Genomic DNA, 25,509 nt, shown 5'->3' on the forward strand with positions numbered 1-25,509 from the left:
TTGCGAAAATTTTAAAATTTTGTGTGGGAGTTACCAGATTAGGACATGTCTTAGATTGTTTTGAATTTTTTGCTGCAGGTTGTCCACGGACTCGGCTATAAAAAGTAGGCTAAATATGACTGAGCTAATCGGAATCGTTGTGCTCTCACAGTTATAAGTCACCCTTGTACTCCATGGGGTTTAGTCACCCCATGTCACTGGTTCTGTGATTGATGATATAACTTTTTTTCAGATTGTCTGGTCCTACGTCGTTCTATGCATACCTGTCTCTTCGTCAAATTATTGACTCCTTTAGTTTTTCCTTTTGGTATAATTTTTCATTTTCATTCGGTTATTTATCATTTTGTTAGTTGTAATTATTTTTTCCTCTTTTACTCTTCTAATGTGCCGAGCATGTGGCGATTGTCTTACAAAATCAAAAAACTTCCTTATTTTATTTTGGCCAGCCAGGTCTAAACCATGTGGTCCATGTATTGCTACTCCATGTATTGCTACTAGTGATTGAGAAATCCTCAAACGTAATGCACAGTAAAGGGGGGGGGGGGGGAACTATTTTGGACGTTTACTATTTTTTAATTACGCAGATTGTTCGTTTTCTTATGTTGCTGTAGCTAGGCATTTTCTTTTGTAATAAATATTATGGCTGGATCCAATCAAATGTTTACCGCTCTCTGGTGATTGTTGAATGTTTTGGCGGCGGACGAAGAAACGCATTGGTAGACATGTGTATTTTGGTCTTGCCGTCATCGTGCGTTCTTTTACCCATTCAGTTTGTGTGTCTTTAGGCCATTTGTAATTTTTCATTGATCCCATTGTCGTCGACGTCGTTGCTAATGTTAATGCTGGTTGGAACGCGTAGTGGTTGCTGGTAGCTATCTATGGCAGTTGCGTGTCTTTCAACTTTTGTTGACTGATATCCATGATGATGATGATGATGCCTGCTTGTTACATTGGTCTTCCATAACAGATGGTCGTTTGTTTGGTCGTTCGTTGTTGTGGTCCAATATTTTTCCATCTCGAATCGCCTCCAATGAATTTTCCTCTTTCCTCTGCATTACTTAATCGATTTATTTATTTTGCTCTCTCTTTACATACATATTTCCCTTGGTGATGATGTTGTGTTGCTTATGTTTTCTGATTTTCTTTTAATTTATTCTATTTTTGCCTTTGTGAAACATGTAATTAAATTATGACTCTTTTTCTTCTTCTTCTTTCTTTTGCAGGTATGTACCGCATCATTTGACTGTTTCTTCTCCTATTCTCGCTGGTAATAAAATTAATGAATGATTTTCATTTGATTTTATTGGTGGTAAGTCCCTTCGACTGTAGGGATTTCAGTCAACAATGCCCCTCATTATGTGGCAAATAATTGGGTTAATTGATGTTTATTCTTTATGAACACTGAATGAATTGGGAAAACAAAATGTAATTGTGTCCATTTCAAAAATTGATTGGTTTTGCATAAATTTTGTGACGAGTCCTTGACTGTAATAAATATTTATTAATGGAGCAATTATTTTCAACAAAAAAGAAGAAAAAAAATAATAAATGAGAGTGTAAATTATCTTCCTCGGTACTTGTGTTCATTAATACTTCCAACGAAGTGAAAGTATTGGGTTATTTATTGTTCTACTACACCCAAAGTGGTTCTCGTATTATCTGAACCGCATGTTTAACCACACCACTTGCGAATAAGTTTTACATGAGAGTCGTCTAATGCAGAATCTCTTTGCACAATTCCTTAATCTTGATGTCCTACGATAGTCCTGGTAAATAATTGGAAGAACTCTCCTTGTCAGCAGGTGGACCTATGATGTTATAGACTTTTTCCCAAAAGAAACAAAAATGAAGTAGCCAATTCTGATTAAATGCTATGTGTGTAAAAGGTAATAGCGTCTTTTATGGTAATTGGAAAGAATTTATCTACAGGAAAGGTTCTGGAATCCATTCATGTAGATCAAGTATGACAATATTTTTCAAAGATAATAGCGTTTTTTATGGTAAATTCAAAAAGAAACATTTTTTAAATAAAACATTAATTTGTATATCCTCAGCCTTCAAGTTAAACAAGGTATATAAACTTTGATACTATCATAAAAGTGCCTCCTAATGTTTTTGACGAAACCCAAGTATGTTTGGACGAAATCCGTCTCAGACAATTTGAAGTGGATTTAACTCTGATCGTCCATTTGTCTGGATGGCTGGGATCAGGCGATTTAACCGATCCAAATTGCATAATGTTTTGTCCTAATTTCATCACGTTCGAAGTTAACTCATATCCGTCCCATCAGGTACTTTCCCCACAAAATTTCAATTTTTTTCGCTGAAATGATGCGCACGATAATTCTCGAAGTAATTTGGTTCAAACTGTGCGTTGTATGCTCTTTTCTCGGTTTCCGTTCCATTGATACTAAACCGTTCAAAATTCAAGAAAATAATCAACCACAATATTATAGCAATGATGAACCGTTCCTAGAATCGCTATATGTTCTAGAAAGTTGTTTATTGAAATCTTAGGTAAATTTTTGTCGTTACTTACTTAGCTGGCCCATTACAGAACAGTTGTTCCATAGGCCATCTATTCCTTGGCCTGCCAATTCTGCGTGCACCGCCAAGCGGTTCGTATACATACGCCTTTTTAGCGGGTTCATCTTCGGCCATTCTGATGATATGGCCTAGCCAAAGCAATCGCTACACCTCGATACGTTTAACTATATTGATGTCGTTGTTTAGCAGATACAGCTCGACGCAGCTCATCAATCAGCTCAACACAGATTGGTCTTTCGAAGAATTTTTCTCTCAAACACACCAAGCATTGCCTTATCTGCTTGTGCAAGTACCCATGCTTCGGAGTCATACATCAGCACGGGTAGTATCAGTGTTTTGTAAAGCGTTATTTTGGTTTGACGAGTTGTGGCTTTGTTTATACCCTACACCACTTTGTGGTAAGGGGTATTATGTGTTAGTGCATTTGTATGTAACATACAAAAGGAAGCGAGATAGACCCATAGTTCCTTCTAGGGATATACATAGAATCACTTTCTGAGTCGATTTATGCATGTCCGTCCGTCCGTCCGTTCGCAACATACAGGTCGCATTTGTTGACCGATTTCGCTGAAAATTGGGGAATACCATTTTTTTTAGCCGTCGGAAGATCAAGTTCGAAGATGGGCTATATCGGTCCAAGTTTTGGTATAGCCCCCCATATAACGGTACCTCCCGATTTAAGGTATTTTAAGGATCTTAGCCGCATTTGTTGCCCAAACCAGCTGAAATTTTACATTTGAGGTTCCCAATGGCCTCGAAATTGCTCCACTAAAAATTGTCAAGATAGGTCCACGGTTCGGTATAGTCCCCATATAACGATACCTTCCGATTTAAGGTATTTTATGGATCTTAGCCACATTTTTTGCCCAAACTAGCTGAAATTTTACATTTGAGGTTCTCAATGGCCGCGAAATTGCTCCACTAAAAATTGTCAAGATAGGTCCACGGTTCGGTAGAGTCCCCATATAACGATACCTCCCGATTTAAGGTATTTTAGGGATCTTAGCCACATTTTTTGCTTGAACTAGCTGAAATTTTACATATGTGATTCCCAGTGGCCACGAAATTTCGCCACTTAAACTGAGCCAAATTATATCGAAATCCGTTCAGATTTGGATATAGCTCCCATATATATGTTCGCCCGATTTCACGTATTTGCTGCACCAAACACGATATATAAGTCCGATTTCAATGATATTTGGAATGTGTGACTGAATTCGGTCTGGAAATAAATGTGCCAAATTATATCAAAATCGGTTAAGATCTGGATATAGCTCCGATTTATATTTTACATATTCACAGTGGTGTAGGGTATTATATAGTCGGCCCCGCCCGACTTTGATCCTTTCCTTACTGGTTTTAAACTGCTTACTTAAACCAAAGTCACAATTCTTCTTTTTATTTCACAACTGATGTCGTTTGTTGTGTTTACGGAGGTGCCGAGGTATACGAAGTCTTTTACTATCTCAAAATTATAGGAACCAACGTCAACAGTTGGCCCGATCTCTATGGACGCATTGCGCGTCGACACAATCAACTTAGTCTTCCCGCCGTTTACCGCCAGACCCACTTTAGCAGATTCTCCTTCGACCTTCATAAAGGTATCGGTTACTTATTTTACTGATCGTCCCATGATGTCTATATCATCAGCATAAGCAAGTAACATGTGTCTATTGGTGTAGATTATGCCACTTCTTTTGACGTTTGGCTCTCGAATAACCTCTTCCAGCAGGATGTTGAAGAGGTCACACGAGGGGCTGTCTCCTTGTTTGAAACATCTTTTGGTACAAAATTCTTCGGAAAGGTTCTTTCCTATTTTAACTGAGGATCTCGTGTCAGTTAAAATCATTTTACAAAGCCGATTGAGCTTTGCGGGGATACCAAATTCAGACATGGCCTGGAATACCTTTGAACGTAGTGGGCTGTCGAAGGCTGCTTTATAATCGACAAAAAGGTGGTAGGTGTCGGTCTGCATCTCTTGGGTCTTTTCCAGGATTTTCCGCAGGGTAAATATCTGGTCAATGGTGGACTTGCCAGGTCTAAAGCCGCATTGGTATGGTGCAATTATCTTGTTGAATATAGGCTTTAGTCGTTCGCACAATATCCCTGACACGATCTTGTAGGCAATAGGGAGTAGACTTATGCCCCTATAGTTAGAGCATACCATCTTATCTCCTTTCTTATGGACAGGGTACAGGATATTCAGGTTCCAATCGTTGGGTACTCGTTCTTCCTGCCAGATGGTGTTAACTAGCTGATGAATACACCTTATCAGCGTGTCGCCTCCGTTTTTGAACAGCTCGGCTGGTAAGCCATCGGCTCCTGCTGCCTTATTATTCTTCAGCCGTTTTATTGCTGTCTTTACCTCATCTTGGCTCGGCGGTATATATTCAATACCATCTTCTGGGATTGGATCTGTGGTAACTTCGTCGCCGTCGCTACTATTGGATACCAACAGTTTGGAAAACTGCTCTTTCCATATCCTGAGCACACTGTCTGCATCAGTTACCAAATTACCTTGCTGGTCTCTACAGGAGGAGGTACCAGTAACAAAGTCATCAGTTTGATGATTGACTCTTTGGTAGAATTTTCGGACTTCATTCTGCTTCCTGTACATCTCGATTTTTTCACACTTCCGCTTTTCCATCTCCCTCTTTTTCCTGCGGAAAAGACGTTTCTCCTCTCTCCTTTTCTCTCGATATCTCTCTTGTGCGCTACGCGTTGCTACGGATTATAAAGTAGCCCTATATGCCGCATTTTTCTCTTCAGTATCAGCACGACACTCCCGATCCTTGGTAGAGGTCTCTGGTATCCAAGTATGGATTTTGCGGCTGTTTGCATGGTGGGCAATACTTTGCCATTGCGATATCTTATCGGGATGAGGAGTGCTTTGATTAAGCAATTGGGCTAGTTGAGTGGAATATGCTGTGGCTATCTGTTGTGATTGCAGCTTACCGATGTCTAACTTTCGTGTTGTGTCTGTTCGTACTTTGTTTGCTACGTTTAACCGGGTACCGCGTACCTTTGCTGCAACAAGGTGGTGGTCCGAGTCTATGTTTGCTCCTCGGAACGAACGCAAATCCAACACACTCGATGAATGTCTTCCATCTATCACAACGTGATCAATTTGATGTCTTGTTTTCTGATCTGGAGACAGGCAGGTGCCCTTATGGATGTCGAGATGTTGAAATCTGGTGCTGCTTTCAACCATGTTTCTTGCAGCTGCAAAGTCTATCAGCCTCATACCATTGTCAGATGTTTCACTGTAGAGAATGAATTTTTAGACTGCGTAAACTGCACCTTCCCTATAAAGAGTGCGAACATTCCAGGTGCAGATTCGCTGGGGTCGTCAACTTTTTTATTTTTACTGTATTTTGGGGAGGTTTGGTATCTGTGGACCAGAATCGTAGAAAATAGTATGAAAATCTAATAATTTCAAAAGTTTTTGGCTATTTTCGCATTTAAGAACCGTTCATAGACATTTCGTATGTTCCAGAAAGTTGTTTGCTGATATCTTTGAACGGTTTTAAATGGTTTAGTATCTATGGAGCGGAAACCGAGAAAAGAACTTAAATTCGCATTTTGCTATTTTGGTCATTAAGAACCATTTCTACCGAGTTCGTATGTTCTAGAAAATTGTTTATTGAGATCAAAGGAACATTTTTCGAGTTTGTTGTTTGCTTCAATTTTGATCTGTTTGATATTTGTAGATTAAAAATTTGACCCTGAAGATGAGATTTAATGGATTTTATGTGTCCACAATTATTATGCTTTTGGACGAGAGCTACAACTTTGCTTCCACGAGTAAACCCAAATTCTGAGCGGTTTAGAAGATATGTGCCTGACAAAATGGTCCCTTTTGATATCAAACACGTTGCTCTTGAATCAACTTTAAATGGAAGGTGCTTACACCTGGGAAGTTTTTGCGGATTCTGAAACTACAAAGTTCATATATGAGAAAAATCAAAAAAACACAAAACATCGCCGGAGCGCTTTTGAAATAAATCGCGATTCAAGTTGACATATTTAGGTTTATTTTATGTTTTTGCGATTTTGGAAACCGCAAGTCCTATCGAAATGGGGCTAAAGAAAATATTGTAGCCATGAAAATTCTCTACAAGATTGACCTTTCTGATAATTTCGAAGGTTTTACCGTTTTAGAGATATATAAGTTCAAATTGGGACAATGCATTGACTGTATCGTCTCCTTATAAAACAAGGTCATGACTGCAATTTCCCAACTTAAACTTATATATCTCAAAAATGGTACAACCTAGGAAAAAATTACGAACACCAATATTATAGAGAATTTTCACAGCTATAATATTTTCTCTAGGCCCATTTCGATAAGACTTACCGTTTTCAAGCAAATCGTGGATACCTAACAACAAAAAAAAAAACCTGAAAATATGACCTGAACTTCTAACACGGTAAAACCTGCGAAAACATCATAAAGGACAATCTTATAGAGAATTTTCACAGCTACAAAATGGCCTTTATCCCCATTTCGATAGGACTTGCTGTTGCCAAGCAATATCGCAAAAACATAAAATAAACCTAAAAATATGAACTTTGACCGCGATTTATTTAAAAATCCCTCAAGCGATTTTTTATTTTTTTCACCTATGAACATTGCTGTTTCAAAATCCGCAAAAACTTCCCAGGTGTAAGCGGTTTTCACTTAAAGTTAGTTAAGGCGCACCATGTGTGACATTGATTTATAAGGTAGCGATAGAGTCATTACATTGTCCTAATTTGAACTTCTATATCTCAATAACGGTAAAACCGACGAAATTATCATAAAGGTCAATCTTATGGAGAATTTTCATAGCTACAATATTTTCTTTAGTTCTATTTCGTTAGGATTTGCGGTTTCCAAGCAAAATCGTGAAAACCCCAAAAATGTCAACTTGAATCGCGATTTATTTAAAAAGCGCTCCGGCGTTTTTTTTTTTGTTTTTGTGATTTTTCTCATCTATGGACTTTGTAGTTTCAGAATACGCAAAAACTTCCCAGGTGTACGCACCTTCCATTTAAAGTTGCTTCAAGAGCACCGTGCAAAGCCTCAGGTCTTTGGGGGCCCATAACGCGAAAGTTGAAGTGATGGGGAAAAACGACGGTACACGTGTCTTCTTATTTTTGGTCTTCTATCACGCTGCGATGTCAAAATATGGTTAATAATTTTCGTGTCGCACAGTGTTATTTATTCGTAGAAGTACGAGTTTTAGTTTATTTCCAGGTTTTAGGGAACGTACCTTGTAGGAGATATTGGTTATAGGTGTTTTCATATAGTTCAGCCCACTCATTGCCGACAATGAATATGATCTCGTTAGGTTCTCCGCCTGGGCCCGGTGCTTTGCGCTTTTTTAGACAATGTAAACGTTCCTAATTTTAGGGTTTGCGAAAAGCTTTACGTTTACTATTTGCGGTAGAGGACAAAATGTTTCTACTTTCAGTAGAGTTTGGTAGTACTGGAACTACCTAGTTCCTCCACTAAAAATCGAGATTTTTTAATGTATCATCTCCAAAGATCAGAACCAAATCCAAAGATCGAAAACGCGCAAAAACACAAAAAATGGTGAATTGAAATTAATTTAATTATATCAGTCAGGGATGTATTTCGAAGGACAGAAAAGCAAACATTGTATCGGTGTCGGAACTATTTAGATCTCTATCAATGCTCTCAGGGAATAACGTACGAATTCATTTGGGATTTTTTTATTTCCGAAATTTCATTTCTGTTTCCCACCTTTTTCATTAACATTTTGTATAGGAGATCTCACGGATAATTTTGAAATTTTTCGAAATTCTTTATACCGAGGATATTATATGCTATTTTAGTGCTTGAGAATCAGCCACTCTTATAGTGGCCACTTGGTTTGCTTTAAGACATTTTTTACTTAGTTCAGTGATTTCTTTGCACCAAAAATAAACAGATTTGCTTGTTTTCGATATTCCTACTTTACATATTTGTTGGAATATTTCCATAAGTTCTTATACTGTGTTGTTTAGATCTGTATGGTATCTTATTACGAAATTCTATCTGATGTCTAATAGTTTTCTTCGCATCATTCAGGGTTCATCTTTCTAGTGTTCCATTATGGCCTACAGTTGTTTAATTTTGCGGTCTTGTAGTCTATATCCACTACGATATATTGATGATCACTTAGAATCTCATCATCGAGTGCTTTCCACTTTCGTTTTTCGGTTGCAATCGACGGTGAGGCAAATGTGATATCAATAATTGAGTCTGTCTAAGCACGCGCAAATGTAAATGTAGGTGTATTGCCACTATAAAAAGCAATTACCTCAACAGATGATATCCTCTAACTGCTAATCCTCTTCTGTCTGTTGTTCTAGTGAACCATTCGGGTGAATTGCTTTTGAAGTCGCCTTAAAATAGCCTCCAGATAATAGCTTTTTATGTGGATTATGAGTTTATGTATGTTTGTAAAAATTTCCGACATCACTATGTTAGGAAAAAAACATTTTCTTCTTATCGGTCAGTTGGTTTGCTCACATTTTAGTTAACTAACTTCTATCCGGTTTTTGAACTACGATACAAGACTCTGGCAGTCTTCTGAATGTTGATGATTTTATGATGTTGATCCCAAGAGTTACGAAAATTATATTATCCATAAATGAGCATTGGAATCTTCAGTGTTCATGTTTACAGCTATGTTCATTCCGTTCTTCCCACTCTCAGTACAGTGGGATACCAAGAGTGCAGGCTGAAAATCTCAGAATTTTGTCTGACTTTTTACATCTTTTTGCCGTAATCTGATCCATTATTAAAATGATTGCGAGGTTTTGTTTCTACTTGCCTCTTAGCATAAATTTCACTTTGGACATCGCCCTCCTTCAATTCCTTTAAACTAAATATTTCATCAATTATCTGTAGCTACCTTCTTTGTCATACATAAAATTGCATTTTCATGCCATTCCGGTTATTTAATTAGTATTTTATTATCCACTGATCTGTTAATGTGTCATCTCATTTCAAACTCGTTGACTGTTGTGTGCTGTCCATTCAGTAACCTAATTTCTGATGGCAGCAGAGCAGCACTAGCATCATATAATCCTTCTTAATGGGATAATTACAATTGTGGGTCAGTGGAATTGTCGATATAATTGCCGTTTTATAATTAAAACAATTTTCTCAACGCCATTCTAATGATAGATGGTGATGGCAATGATGACAATGCTGATGGGTGGATATTCGATGGCATTTGGAATGATGTAAAAGTGACAGATGATTAATGTTGGCTAAGAGGAGTAATGAAATTATGTAATGTTAGAAATTTAATTTAGAGGGATTTTTTTTTTCAAATTTATATATAAAGAAGGATCTGCATTGTAAAAGTTGAATTAGGTTTAACTTGTAGACGTTGATTTATTCCCCGATACGTTTTGTTCCCAATAAAACTGTGGTTCGTTTATACTACGATTTTACAAAGCTTATTGACGTTATTCACACAAGACTTTACTTCTTTACTAAGTTTAACTCTGCAAAGCACACACCTTTACTCTTTAATTAGGTTATATTATACTTCAGAAGCTGGCTGATTTAATTCGCGGTCCGAATTACAACTTAACTCAACCACCTGCTACTCTCCCGTACCTATACTCGCTCGCTGATGCATATACTGTTCTAGTCTCCACAATCTAGGATGTTTTCCAATGCTCAGGCAAAATGCTAACCGATTCGCAAATACACATACAAATAGACGGATGAATGTAAACAACAAATGGGGCAGAGGTAATATACAAAATAGAGAGAGAGAGAGTAGAAGGGGTTATAATGACGTTACAATGTAGAAGCTTATTAGCCTAAAACTGAACGATGAAAACAAATATGAGAGGACAGCAAAAATAATAGCAGTAGTTGTTGTTGTAAAATTAATTCAAATAAAGTAATTGCTTTATAAAAATTTCAGCTACAAATCTGATTTTTAAGCTAACGAAAATGCATCTAAATTAACTTAAATACACCAGTTACTTTGATTTGATTTACATTGATTTCGATAGAAACCTCTTCAATGTATGCAAATCCTTGTAAAAAAGGTAATAGCGTTTTTTATGGTAACTTGTCCTTCGAGGAACCTGTAACCCATATTGGACGCGTCCCCTGGCGGCGGATAGGGGAATGCTTCCCACATATGGCTGGTAAGACAGAAATCAAATACGTCTCGCGGACCAACAGATATGTAGCTGCGTCTATCTTTAAGTAAAGCGGTAGCTAACTAGGGATAAGTAAGTCGACTTTCGATTAATCGAGTTTTTGCAGTCAAAAGCTTAGAAATCGGAGTCGACTATTGTCTGTAGGGAAAATCGTATAATCGATTATCTTGTGATCGATTTTCGAGTTTGCCCATAGATTGTTGACTTGGCCGTTTTACAGTTTTGGAGGTTCTACAGTTTCAAAAGAAAAACTCGAAAGTCCTCGAATAGTCGATTATAATCGATTTTCTGCGGTTATGAAAAAGTCGAAAGTAGAGTTTTAGGACAACTGAAATATTCGCCAGGCCGAAAATCGCATTTTTAGTTTTAGACCAAAATCGACAAGTCGAAAAATCGATTATTGCTTTCCATTACCTATCCCTATAGCAAACAGCGTCCGAACTCAAGGAGGTGCGGCTGAAACTAGACGGAAAATGATTAACCCTTCCGAATGTCTCGGGAAACCACTGAAGTAACTCCCCCTGAAAATCATACAATATGAACAACGAACAAAATACACGGCCCTCAGACTCCGGCTAAACGAGAATGGTACTTCAACATATTTATAAATTATTGTATGATCGCTTATATCCGGATAACGGATTTACCAATTAAGAAAAATATGGTAATTTGAAATGGAAAGTATTTATGCATACAGATAGAAAACTTCTATAGACAGAAAACATCGTGTGAGGTCTCCTATAAACTGGAAATCGTTTCTGATGGTTTTATGCGAATAGAATGTGAAGAAGAAAGGTGAACTGAAGAGAAAAATGTATGTATGCGAGGACACTTCCCTGAATAGAGATCAAAAATAGAGTTATATATGTGTAAATATTATCGGCAACCACGTACAATGAATGAACGATTATATGGCGACGATACGAAATGCCAGTTTTGAATTAATCATATTTCAGAATAGGTGAAGCATCAGAAAAAACTCTAAATTATTTCACACTAAATACACCCTCTATTTTGTAAGGAAATCCGATCCAACTGTTGCCGTCAATTCTTTATTGGACAATCTCTGTTTGCTCAATTATATTTTATACCAAAGTGAACTGCTTAAATCTTGTTCGGTCATGTTTAATTTTGTTTAGTTTATTTTGTCGCCACAATTCCCTGGCAAATGGGAAAACGGTCATTGCCACATAATCGAATATACGACACATGCATGCTCGAAAAAAGAGAGTAGAAGATTTAGTTTAAACCATTAAAAAAACTACAACCGTCAGACAGACAGGCCAACAGACAGACTGTGACAGAATCGTTTAGAAGAGCAACAGGGCAATCCCATAGCCATCCAAAATGTGCTGAGCTATACATTTGACTAACTATTCATCGATCCACACTCACTAACTCACGCATTTATTCACACAGCTATGCTTCTGGCAAGAAATTGACAATGACGACGACTACGACCAGCAACGACCGAGCCGCCACCAGTCATTCAGACAAATATAACCTGGAGCTAAAATGTTAGTGCCTGTGTGCCTCCTGCATTTGCTCCCTACCTACCTACTTCATAAATGTTATGTTTATTGGACTGCTGCATCTCTGCACTGCAGTAGCTAATGATGAAGTGCTTCGTCGACAAAAAAAAAAAAAAAAATGAACGAAAAACGAAACCAACCACATAATCTGTAATACAGAAACAGAACAAGAAATATACTCCACACTACATAGAACTACAACTTGAGGAGGAGACGACACACCATATGTGAGCTCTGATATATTAAATGGTCTATGGAATATGGTTTGAATGTTCTTGGATGGCTGATGTCTTACCAGCCAGGCAGCCTGCCTGCATGGCTGCTCAAAACCTAAATGATCGATCGTGTTTTCAGTTCATAGTTTTTGTTTTCGTTATTTTTTTTTTGTTCCTTTCCTTTCAATTGTCGTTTTGTTCAAGATCCCGTAGGCAGGCACAAGCATGCATAATATTTTAGGTATAAAGTTGCAATGATTGCCTCCACATATTATATGCCGCCACCGCTGCAACCAACCATCACTTCATACATACAGGATCCTCCATTCAACATCTACACAAAAGGGAGTTGACAGTGATTTGAAGGGACCGAAAAAAGGTAATAGCGTTTTTTATGGTATCTTTATTTTTAAATACTTATTTTACAATAATGCCAAATATTGTTTGTTTATAATGTGATCTTTCGATAATTATAAACAAGGAAATCAGGAAATCTAACGTAAGGCAATATAAAATCATTATTTGCGATCAACGAGAAGATTGAACTGATAACAACTACTTTATTGTATATGGAAGACGACGGAAATCAAGTAATTTAAATTTCGATTTATTTCATTCTCCATTCGATCAGGTGATTTACGATGGTCTGCATAACTTTCGAGGCAAATCATTAATTATGTGTTTGTGTGATAGCAGCCAGACGACAACCAAATTGTGTCTTTTCCTTTACTTTTGTAAATATTCTGAATCCTAAAAGCTCCCACTATGATATGACGGAAGTAACGAGGTCCATTTTCTGGTACCGTAGGTGGAGTAGAGAATTGAATAATCCACGGTCCTCGGCTCCAGCGGTTAATCGGGGAATTGGCCTCGCTCCTGTCCAGTGAGAAAGCTACTACTATGGAATTTTAGTGATTAGACTGCTCCATTGTGATAACACATGCTTCACTTTCTCCTTAAGCACTGGGCGATCAATCCCGATTGCAGTTTGTAAGTAAACACTGGTAGTGTCAACTACGAAGCCCGACTGGAGACTTTTGTTTAGTAAAAGATATACCTCATCCCCTCTACCAAGATGAATGTAAGATCCATACAGCGGATCTTCAAATTGGTGCCTTGGAGATAGACCTGAAAGCTTTGTGAAGGGCAACCACTCTCTAGGTAATCCCAAAGGGGTGCTGGCCGACGCATGATATCGCTGATACCGTGCAATGGCGCACCATGGTTTAAGTCCTCAAAGCGAGAAACATGTAAAGCCGCTTGACGACACGTCCCGTCAACATTCGCAAATACCCGTGCCATATTAAAAATCGTATTTTTCGGAAGAGTGTCTGACTGGAGGAGGGGCGTCAGCAACACACATTTTTCTTCCTTATGTGGATTAAGATGGAGACACGTAGGATCTTAGTCATGGTATACTGGAACAAGAAACTTTTTCTTTATTTATCCTCTGGTTGCGTCTAACTTGTTATGTGGGCGAACAATACCGATTTGTATGGAGATTCTATAGGAATATCAATTCGTAGTTAACAGTAGTGTCAACTGCGAAGTTTGATACCAATTTCTGGCGAACGATAGACCTCACCCCCCTTACCAAGAAGGAAGTGAAACCCATTCAGTGGAACTTCAAATCGGTGAGTGCGAGATAGATGTGGAAGCTCTAGGAGCTCTCTAGGTAATCTCAAAGGGGCGCTGGCCGATGCATGATATCGCTGATCCAGTGCAATAACGCACCATGGTTTTGAGCTGTCAAGGCGAGAAACATATAAAAAATACTGACGAGATGTCCCATCTACTTTCTCAAATCCCTTGGCATAGTAAAAATCGTATTGTTCGGAAAGGCTTCTGACTTCAGAAGGGACAACAGCAACACACATTTTTCGCACCTATGGACGACATTTTATTTACTGATCACGAACTTTTTAATTTATTGATCCCTTGGCCTGACAGTTGCGGTATTCTGAAACCTGAGTAAGTGGAGAGAGATCTTGGTTTGGTTTTAGGACGCGCAGCTACCGTTGTTGGCAGCTACTTCACTCGGAGACCTTGAGGTCCATTGTGATCATCCTCAGAAGAGTTGTGTGTTATGGTTGGTCTGTTGTAGAGTTGTTGATGTATTGTTGTTCAGGTTGTGATGATGATAGATGCCGTTTTCTAATCAAGGTGTTGTGTGTGGTGACTGGTCTATTTTGATGTGATATACTGTGGTTGGTTTATTACAGGTTTGTTGAAGTAGAGTGGTTTATTGTGGTGGATGTTATGCGTAATGTGGTTACTGGATTGTTCTGAAGTGAAAGTACGATGGTTGGTCTATTGCTGGTTATGTTGATGTAGAGTGATTGGGTGTGATGGATGTGATGAATACTGGATATGGGTGTGTGGCTGCTGAGGTTGCGGTGGAGATGTTGATGGTTCATAATTGAGCTGATTTCTATCCCCCTGTGTGAAGAAGAATAAAAACGTAACTGATTAGTTTTGTTTGCCAAGCCAAGTAAGATTTTTGGCAAGTTGGTATATGTAGATGGGGTCTATGCCGGAGAAGAAAGTCAGAGTATTTATCTCACATCTACCGAAGAATCGATGTCTCCTCGTGAGTAGCGAGGGGCACCTACATAGTAGATGTTCGACCGTCTCTGTTTCTTCTGGATCTTGACATAGCCTACAGTAGTCTACACTACTGTTGTCCCATCTAGAAGTTAGGGACCTGACCATTTTATGACCGGTAATGAGTCCTACAGTGGTCTTTATCTCTAACTTGTTTAGTGAAAAGAGAGAGTTGGTTCTATGTTGGGAGTAGCTGGGCCAGATTGCCTTGGACACCTTACAGCCAGGTTCCGTTTGCCATCTTTGCCCTGCCTTCTCAAGAAAGAAACCGCGAAGTTTTCGGATATAGTAGCACTTTGGTGGGTCTGGTATATGACTCAACTGGTAAGTCAATCGACTGAGAGCCACCCCGTGCTAGTTCATCCGCCTCTTCGTTTCCCTCTATATCACTGTGTCCTGGAACCCAGCAAAGACCAACGATATCACGTGCTTCAAGCAGAGTGTTTTTGCATTCGAGGATAGCTTTTGAATTTATGGTCCACGACTTGAGGGCCTTAAGGGCCGCTTGACTATCGACAAAAATAGTCACCGGTCCTTTGAGGCTGCTCCCAAGTTCTTTGACCAACTCCACTACTTTCTTTATTGCAAAAATCTCTGCCTGAAAAACGCTGCAGTTATCATTGAGTTTGAAGGATTACTTAATTTGTGGGTTTTCGCAGAAGACCCCGGCACCTCTGCCATCCTCCATCTTGGAGCCGTCTGTATAGATGGCCAGACCGCCAAGAGGAGGGCTACCACTAGACCAGGCATCCCTGCTTGGGGAGAGCGATCTTACTGAAATGGCTACTAGGCTAATACGGCAACCGTTTCCGTCCTATCACTACCAAGGATGTCTTGAAGAACGACCTCAATTTTGTCGCCATCAAGGTGGATGTGAAGCTCTAGGTTTGTCCTGGTTTATACAGGTCTGTCTCTGAACGCAGCTTCTCATAACAATTCTGCGTCAACATGGCCAACCATGTGACCACAAAACATAACTGCACGTCGGACTGTACTGAGATAACGGTTTCAAGTAGAGGAACAAGGATCGAACAGCCTTTTCAAATCCAACGAATGACAAAACACAAGCAGGAACAGGAGTGACAGTCAGTTTTAGCAGTTGCATTCCTGCTACATTTGTCTACGATATTGGTATTTGTACGTTCCTCTACCTGACCTCCACAACTTTGTCGACCCTTTTTGGAACCGACTACTTGTGAGGTACTTTATTCGGAACTACATTTTCGCAATGTTTTTTGCTCCAATATCTGCAGGAGATAGAAAGGTATATGTTTTTCAGGCAGTTTAGCAAGAGTAATCGTTTTAAAATGTCCAGATTCTCTTCTAATTATTTGCTCAAGTTTAACGGACTTTGATATTGGATCGAATTCCTTTATGAGAGGGCCTGACTCAATTTTACCAATGTAGATCTCTGGCGATTTTGCAGCAAGCATTCATGCTATTTTTGCATATGACAGCGGATTTTTAAACTTTCGTCCACCAGTCCTTCTCGTGATCGTTATATACCTTTGTTTTCGTGATGGAATCCTTTGTATGGTACTTGACTCGGTTTAGCTATTGCATTGTGTTATCTTCTGGGACGGAGTGTTGTTCCCCACGTGTCTTGGAATCTGGGTCAAGATAAAGTTTTGCATCAAACCGTCCATGAATGTAATATAATAATCGTCGCTCATCGTAGTATGTCGTGCTCGATCTTTATACCGACTAAAAACTCACCCGATCACCACTGACAGCTGCATCCACCTCGACACCACTTTCGTATTACTTCAAGGTGGCTCCCAGTGGCCCTCTCCTTTTAGCTTGCGTCCAAGCGCTTTTTTAAGCAATATCTAGGTCTATCTTCTTCTTACTCAGTCGCTCTTCGCAGTACCAGTGTTCTTGTCTGTTACATTTTCGGCCGAGATATCGTCTGTTACTCGCACCGTATTTGTTCATATGCACGAAAAGAAAGTGTTGTCCGCATCTTTTTTATTGTAAAAGCAAAAAGGGGAATGCACTTACCTCGTTTAAAAAAATACTTCCGGAAATATCCATGTCCGGAGAGCGACTGTGTAATGTAGTCTTCTATACCCAATCGTATATTCGGAAGAAACTTTGCAGTACATCTGCCATAGGTTTCTTGATCCCAGCGGTTTTGCAATTTTCCATACGTATTTCTTTCTTCTGTTCTGCGTTCGTATATGCGTTTTGGGAGAGTTTTGTCTCGAACATTTTGACCGCTGATCTGTCACCAGGTCAATTGGTATCATGCCCGCTATTATTTGAGATATACCATGAGATATACATAAGCAACTCACAATACCGCCGTTTTCTGCATTTGGCAGATTCCGTGCCCATAAAGGGGGATAATGTTGCAGAACTGCATCAGTAATTTCCTTTCATTGGGGAGACATTGATATTTGCCATCAATTTGCTTAATTGAGCTGTGCTATGCGTTGTATATTTCAGAACTTTTCTCTTCCTTTCTCCATCACTAGGAGAATTGATCCCGTTCTGCTTTTGCATTTGCTTCCTCAAGTTTCACATTCGGTCTGATATTTTTAGAACATCAGAATAGCTGTCTTTAGCTTGACTTGATAATTACAGCATCTGGACGGTTCTCTGCTTTCTTCTTCTTTTTGTCTAAGGTTGCCATTTATACTTGTATAAATGCCTCTTCTTGGGGGACTTCTGCAGAGTTACTTTTAAGCTTCTTCCTTGGATAGTCTCAACTAGATTAAGCACGCTTCTTTTCCGTTGTTGGGTTTTTGCTTTGACTTGGGTTTGCTTTGGGTTTCCTCGCTTGTCGTTCTTTTTCAGCTGTTGTTCAATTCAGTCGGTAATCGGAGATTACATTTAGTACCTCCTCTAGTTCCGAGGTGCACGCCTCTGCTCATATTTGCTAATTGCCTCTCTCATTTTCCAGAGCACAATGTGACACTTTTGCGAGGTCTTCCTCCTCCCATGCTCTCATTTGGAAAATGAATTCCTGTTTAAGGAAGTTATAAAGTGATGTTGTTGGTGGTGCTACTGTATTTTACTGCGGTGTTTGTTTGTTTGGCTCTCTGAACATTCTACTGCTACTGCTGGTGAGTTCAATGTTGTGCACTTGGTTCTAGAACTCTTGCTAAACTCCACTTCAAGTTCTTCTGCAGTTTTTTGTTTTCAATATTCATCATCAAGTTAGTGGGTCCCAACTGATAACCGTTACTGCTTATTTGTGATACAGTCGCCCTTCTGGGACCCCGAGGGTGCCCTTGAGAGATCTTATGAGTACTTGTGTTCAGAACCAGATCGGGCATTAATCAGGATTACATCAACCGGACCTGCAAGGCCCATTAAATGACGATGCAATAGCGAGCGTTGTCGGAGTCCTAGCCAAAGTTTCATTGGGGCGAAAGATAGACACGACATTAACCTGGAAGCCATTTCGATCATTCATCATCATTCTCACTTACTGAAGTAACAGAATCCTGCGTCTGTACGAAGCCATCATGTCATTATGTATCTGGATCGTTTTCCATGTTCATAGCTATGTCATCACCTTGCCGTTGGTTGATTGGGGGGGACCACGGAGGCTTCCGTTCGCTTTGTCGTGAGAAGTTTTATCGGACGTTAATGTCTTTATGTAACATTTCCTCGGCTTTCGCCGCTCAATGGTCTGGGATTGCTTATTTAATTCGCAGCTAATCTACATTTCTGCAAGCCATTCAACTATCCGCCGCCGACTGGCCCACCATAGTAACTCTGTGGCTATAGCCTTACAATATTAATAATAAAAATAATATTTAGCGCCTCATTCGTTGCAATTTGGCGGTTTACTCGTTTACCTAGATTGCTTTCTCTCTCCTAAGGACTTATCTTTTTTCCTTGTTCCATGTGTCTCCCGATAGGCTTGGTTGTGGATCATAACATGTGCGGACCAGCGTCGCAATTCAGTGCATAAGTCTCTGGTATTTTTTCTTCCAACAGATATCAAATTTCATGAAATGCAGTCTGGCGTAAAAGGTGCTGATGTTTTTTTGGACTAGCTACAGATTTTGGAAATCCTCCCGAATGGCTTGAAGCGTTTCAACGCTCGGTGTAATATGAATTTAAATTTACTCTCCGTCTTTTCAAATATGTATGTTGGGATCTACCGAAGATTGTCGCTGGACGAGGACCATTAGTAAATAGAAGAATGTAAGTAAGGGACACCCGCCGATCATCTATACTAATCCCAGCAAAATTTGACGGAAGGGGTTCTTTGCGATGACGTGATTTCATGTCATCTTTTGCATTTGTTCAAAGGAAGTCGTGGAAGATCCGATCTTTTCATTAGGATTTGAACCAATGCAAAGGAAGTCGTGAAAGATCCGATCTTTTCATCAGCATTTGTACCCATTCCATCCATCCAATAGAGATGATGTTTGTGTTTTTATTTACACACCTGTTTATTTTCATTTTGGTATGTTCCAGTACTGCAAAAATCTACTAATTTTTACTATTTTTTCCGATAACATAAAGGAAAAATTGTTATCGTAGTAAAAATAAGTAGATTCTTGCAGTTTCTGGAACAGACCAAAGTTGTTAGAACTGTCGTCGTGATGTTGTCTTACATTTCCTGCATATCAAACAACTAAAACTTCTAAACAATTGGTATTATATGAGCTAAAATTAGAATCGGACTGCACACATTGCTATTCTAAAAGCATAGTACACACGGTCCAACAAAACTGACAGTCAACGTACTTTTACGGCAATTTTCTGGCAAATAAAAACTTTTTGTTAGCTAAAAATGATTGAAATACAACATTTAAGGTATAATTTAGTGATTAGGAAAGTAATTATTCAGCTAGACTTTGATATTAACGAAATAGACCTCGATGACTGTCAGTTTTGTTGGACCGTGTGTACTATGCTAAAAGTTCCCTTGTCTGTTCTAAATCTGACATAGAATGAAATCAATCAAATCTCGCTTCTTGGAATTTGAAAAAAAGTCCGAAACGAAAAGGAACAGGAATCTGAAAATAAAAAAGGCAAACATTTTCAAATAAATAAAATCAGCTGAGCCAGGCTGGGGTTTGAACCCACGTCCTTGAAAAACACAGGAAAAAAGTGTTGTCACGGCGTGTTAGCGTTCAGAGCCAAACTCATAACTTTCAAAGGCAGCGCTATGCGTTTGTCATGAAAGCACAACTAAATGGGAAAATCCTCATTGTTGTTGTAAAATAGAAAACAAAAATGCATTTGAAAGAAGAAAAGTTCGAGGACATCGAAGCCGCTCCACATCCGATATGTCTGAAGAGTCTTTACCGAAGACGAAACATGCATGTCACATAGTGGTGGGTGTGTGGGTTCGAATCGCCGGCTTTCCTTTTTCACTTGCATAATAGATCATAAAGCTCGATTAAAAAATTAATCTTAAAAAAATGATCTTCGCCTAAAAAGGCAAACATTTTCAAATAAAGAAGAAACTACTTTTGGAAAGAAACAATTAAAAATAAATTAATTTAGCATAAATGGTATTTTCCATAAAAAGTCTCTCCTCCCCGTTCGTTACATTTTGTTCTTAGAGATCCCTAAAGCAAGCCGGGTTGTAGATCCCTACATATTTCCGTCACTAAACAAAAGAGTATAAATTACCAAAATGTTGTTATAAAATAACAAAATTATAAAATAAAAGTAATTTACGAAATAAAAATACTTAAAGGAGTGCATTTGGAGTCCATGTTGAAATCTGAACTGGTGATGGGAAGATAATTGAAAAAACCTTTTGTAAGATGAAAGAATATCAGTTGCGGAGAACGGAGGAAGTAATCTTTTGCGTTGCAGCGGTGGTGATTACATTGCAATTTTGGATGTAAACTTTTGAAAAACTAAACTGATAAATTAATTGTAGTTATTTCATGAATTCGTTTGAATTAATAAAGAGTTTTGTTTTTCATGAAAACCATATTTCAATACAGCATTTCCATTTTCCAAACAAGACATGAAAATTTCATGCCAAGGGGTTGGTGAAATGACATTCCAAAGCATTGGTTAAAATGACATGCTTAGGATCCAGAAAAGAACGTCATCTTTTGGGGTCCACGCTCATATAAAATTCATCGATGAAGATGCTAAAAAGATGACATGCTAGATCACTTGCACCCATGATTGAATGTCATCTTTGGCATCGAACATTTTGCTGGGAATCTTTCTTGTCTATGGATAACACTGTGAAAGGAATATAGATTTAAAAAGGTAATAGCGTTTTTTATGGTATTTTCAAATGACAAAAAATTCTCATCTACTTGGTGTAAGCAAAATGCTTATATAAAACCACAGCCAAACCACGGTACCTCCTTCCGTGAAAAAAAAACTCCATAAGAACCAGAGAACATAAAACTTCATGCAAAAAATCGACTCTGTGTTGCTTCGAATATGATAAACAACTTCGTTCCTATTGTTTATGTTGAGGTTAAATTAAAATTGAAAAAAGAACGAATAAACAAACAAAAAACGACGACGAGTACGAACATAGGAAGTCGAAAAAAGTTTATTTTCATATGATTCCATTCAGAACAAAAAGCGAACAGAACTTGGAATGAAAAAGAAGACGAAAAAATCCAACAGAGAGTTTATTTCGTTTTTTCGTTTATTATTTTTATCGATCTATCAGAGTTGCACTAAGAAGATTTATATCGCACAAGCAAGAGTTTTGCTGGCTTGAGATTTGAAAAAAAAAAAAACAAACAAAAACTAAAACCAAAACCAGATACTCGTATAAGAGAGAAATAGTAGCAGAGCTAGGAGAATAATACAAAGAGCAGAATTGTGTATTCAAAATCCAAGACTTTGAAGAGAGACTTAAAGTAGTGTTTACTAAAAACAACTACTTGAAAATATCTATGAGTTGATAAATACTACTTTTGTTATTTCTCCCTCATAGTGTGGCTCTTGCTCTCTACCTCTCTTCCACACTGTAACACTATCAAGTGGTTCTCACATTGTTGTGAAGTTGTCTGCCTGCCTGCCTGGTCAATTGGTAAATTTCCTACTTCAATTTATGTTTATTGTAGTGGTGGTGTTGATAATATTACTTTTGTTGTTGTTGTTGCCATTGTAGTGGGTTGCCACTGTCGTTCGTTGTTGTCGTATGTAAAACATGATCGAACAATGAGCGGCGCACACAACAAGAAATTGAGCAAAGGAGCGTACGAAGAATTAACCAACCTAACCCAAACACTTTGCTACCGACTGGGAATTATGATTGGATTTGTGTTCAACACTTCAGTTCTTTACGAGACTTGAACGCAGGCATTCGTGTGTAAGCGCGTAAAATTTTAATTTGAGCAACGCATCGGATAGTTAAAAAAACAACAACAACAAAATTACAAAAAATAAATACAAATTAAATAAAATTTACGCAAGAATTCTCACGAAGAGTCAGTCCAAAAAAAGAGAGAATTTGTTATAAAAATATCAATTTTATTAATTTCAAAGAAATAATTTGAAAAAATCTTTGAAAGAAAAAAAGTATGTTAATTTTCTAAAAAAAATAAATGTTAATAAAAAGTTTTGTGAAAATGTGAAAGTTTAAGAAAAAATAAAAGTTTATTAAACAAAAGTGATCTCAGTTTGAATGAAAGAAATAAGAATACCCTTTGTTTATAATTTGAATTCTAATAAAAGAAATTGTGTTAAAAATATTCCAAACTTCTTGAAAAGATACAAGTTTTCATTTTAAACAAAACAATAAAAAAATCAAACTTGTTATAGCTACTTTGCAAAAATAAAAACAAAGAAGCCAATCTATTTTTGTTATCTAAAAGCAAGTGTGCGCTCAACCCGCTATCTGTGGTTTTTGTGAATATCGAGTCGGGTTTTTTATGTTTAGTTCTTCTACCGCTGAACCTCAAAACTGGATTATCGACTTTTAGAGAAATTCGTTGCCCGTTTTGTTGATGATATTTTTGGGAAGCTGTAAAACGCAACATCATCTTCACCGCAGACGTTTTTTAACGTCTCCGCCACCATAAAAGCTGCTAAGAAAACTTCGTTCAACCAAAGATTCTTGGTAAACCTCTTTCTTCATGGATTAGAAAAAGTAAATATGGATTTTTTGGTTCATCTATTTTATATGTAAAGTTTAATCCACAAAGAGTTACTACGAGATTGTAAAACTTCGTCCGATGAAATTGATTTGGAATTAAGTGAGATAATGTTTCATTTGGGATATAACTTTATCTTGGGATTAAAGAGGAGGAGTGAAGGTTGGGAATTTTTTAAGTTAATAACCAAAATCGGTAGAATTGAGTTGTTGTATCCAATTGTTTTCCAAAGTACCGAAGTTATTGGCAAATAATAATTTGCATTTACGGAAATATACTTTCTTAAAAGCTTCTGAACGAAGCTGACGTGTTTTTAAACTAACGGAATATGTATAAAACGATTTTCAAAAAAAAAAAAAAAAAGTTGAGCAATTTTCTTTCAAATCTTGAAATGGATTTGAATTCATTAGGCAGTGTCGCTCGCGATCATGCTGATAAAGGCAACCACACGTCGAAATCAAAATCTAGAATCGGCACGCTTTTCTATGCAGCTTGTTTCAACGAACATTTATCGCCAAAACCTGAATCTATTGATGAAGATCAAACACATTTGAACCCTACAGCTACGAATGCAAGACGCAATGAGGAAAATTCCACGAATCTAATAAGTGTGGAAAATTTGCCTTCAATTGATACAAAGAATTTGCAAAACCCAGATTTCAAGAAAAAAAAAACCCAACATCGCAAATAGATTCTCGAGTATTTTTTAAATGTTTTCAGAATCTCAATTCATATCAAATATGTCTAGAGGCATAAAATTTTTTTTTTTTTTTGGAAATCAAGTGGCAATGTTAGTACATTTTAAAAATCATTTCCATAGGCTGTCTTTCAGTCTTCGGAATCTGCTTTGAAGGCCCAATATAAGCATTTTTATAAATCAACTAATTAATAGTTATTTATAAATATGAAATTTCTATTTTTTCTTGAAGTTTTAAAAGAATTTATCTTATTTTTGGTTTACAAGACCAATTTTTTTGTTAGCGTTCAGAGCCAAACTCATAACTTCCAAAGGCTACGCTAAGCGTTTTTCATGGAAGCCTACAATGAAATGACAAATATCTAAATCTAAATATCCATCTGTTGCAAAAACAAATTGCATTTGAAAGAGGAAAAGTTCGACGGCAGCGAAGCCATTCCACTGCTGATATGTGTGATGTGCTTACCAAAGGCGAAAGATGTCACATAGTGGAGGTTGTGTGGGTTCGCATCTTCGGCATTCCTTTTTCGCTTGCAAAAATCAAAGGTCATTATGATCAACTCCAACGTGAAATTAATTATTAATTTTTATTATTAATTTTGAATTGATATTTACAAACAAATGTTGATGAAGTTCGTCGTTTTCAGTGTTAAAATTATCTCCTCCTTTAGGTTGATTATATGGCTGCACTCTAGATAACTTGCAGATCGTTTGTCCTTGTACGACAAAAGTTGTTTCCAATGAAGAAACGGCTAAATAAGTTCTATAGATGAAACAAAGAATATGTTTTTAAATTCCAAATGATCTCCTTTGGCACGTGTGGTTTTATTAGGCTAAACTCAAGCTTCGAAAAAGACTCATGCAATCTCGCATGAAATATTCAATCGAAAATCAAATAAAAATAAACAAGAAGTCACTGTAATATGTGAAATCATTTTCCTATTTAGGATGTTTCATGGATATTGACGAATGATAATATTCCACCAACATTTCCATAATTGCTTTAGATTGGAAACCCCAGGGCACTAGATGCCCAGGTCAGCACAGAAACACGCGATACAGAAAAAGATTAAAAAAATAAAAATATGAAATAATAGAGTAGGTGTTACCGTGATGCAATGCTATGCACACCCACCTTAGACGCTGAATTCCTGGGTTCGATTTTTTCAACGGTGGCAAAATACCCTTCAGTGTTGGTGACATTTCCTGAGTATCTCAGTAATGTAAAACTTCTCTACAAGTGGTTTCTTAGAACCCCTTTGGACCTTTGGACTCGCCGAAAAACTGTAGGACCAATATCATTGAGCTAATGTGAATCGAGGTGCACTCATTGATATGAGAGAAGTCTCTCATGTTCCTTCTGGTCTGCTTGTGGAACATTTAATTATCGTAGAGTAGAATGGAATTGCTTTTTGTAATTGCCCAATGTGGAATAAATATAAAGTGAATAAAATCAAGCTCTAACTCAAAAATATTTGCAAATAAAATGGTCTTGTATCTAGGACTAGTAAGTTGGCAATGCGTAACTGGGAATCAGGATTCCCGTAAACTGGTAAACTGCTTTGCTGGAACATATTTGTATACATCTTCACCATAATTTCATTGTATTTTATGGCGAAATAATCTCCTATGAAACGCGTGGTTTTATTAGGCTAATATCAAGCAAATCGATTAACTCA

The 25,509-nt window shown here is 37.8% G+C and overlaps 1 protein-coding gene across 2 annotated transcripts in view; it reads left to right on the forward strand.

Moving 5' to 3' along the window:
• Positions 1-25,509, forward strand: part of Btk (tyrosine-protein kinase Btk29A) — a 533,208-nt gene that overhangs the window by 332,307 nt on the left and 175,392 nt on the right. Inside the window, exon 1 of one of the 2 annotated variants that reach the window (XM_073970133.1) lies at positions 22,179-23,129. The exons of the other annotated variant lie outside the window; for it this stretch is intronic. The gene's annotated coding sequence lies outside the window, so the exon portion shown is untranslated. Of the gene's footprint in view, positions 1-22,178; positions 23,130-25,509 lie in introns of those variants that run through there. 2 annotated transcript variants of the gene reach the window in all.

Source organism: Musca autumnalis, unplaced genomic scaffold, assembly GCF_047663935.1.
Source record: "Musca autumnalis isolate F117 unplaced genomic scaffold, ASM4766393v1 scaffold_2, whole genome shotgun sequence".
NCBI classification, from domain to species: domain Eukaryota; kingdom Metazoa; phylum Arthropoda; class Insecta; order Diptera; family Muscidae; genus Musca; species Musca autumnalis.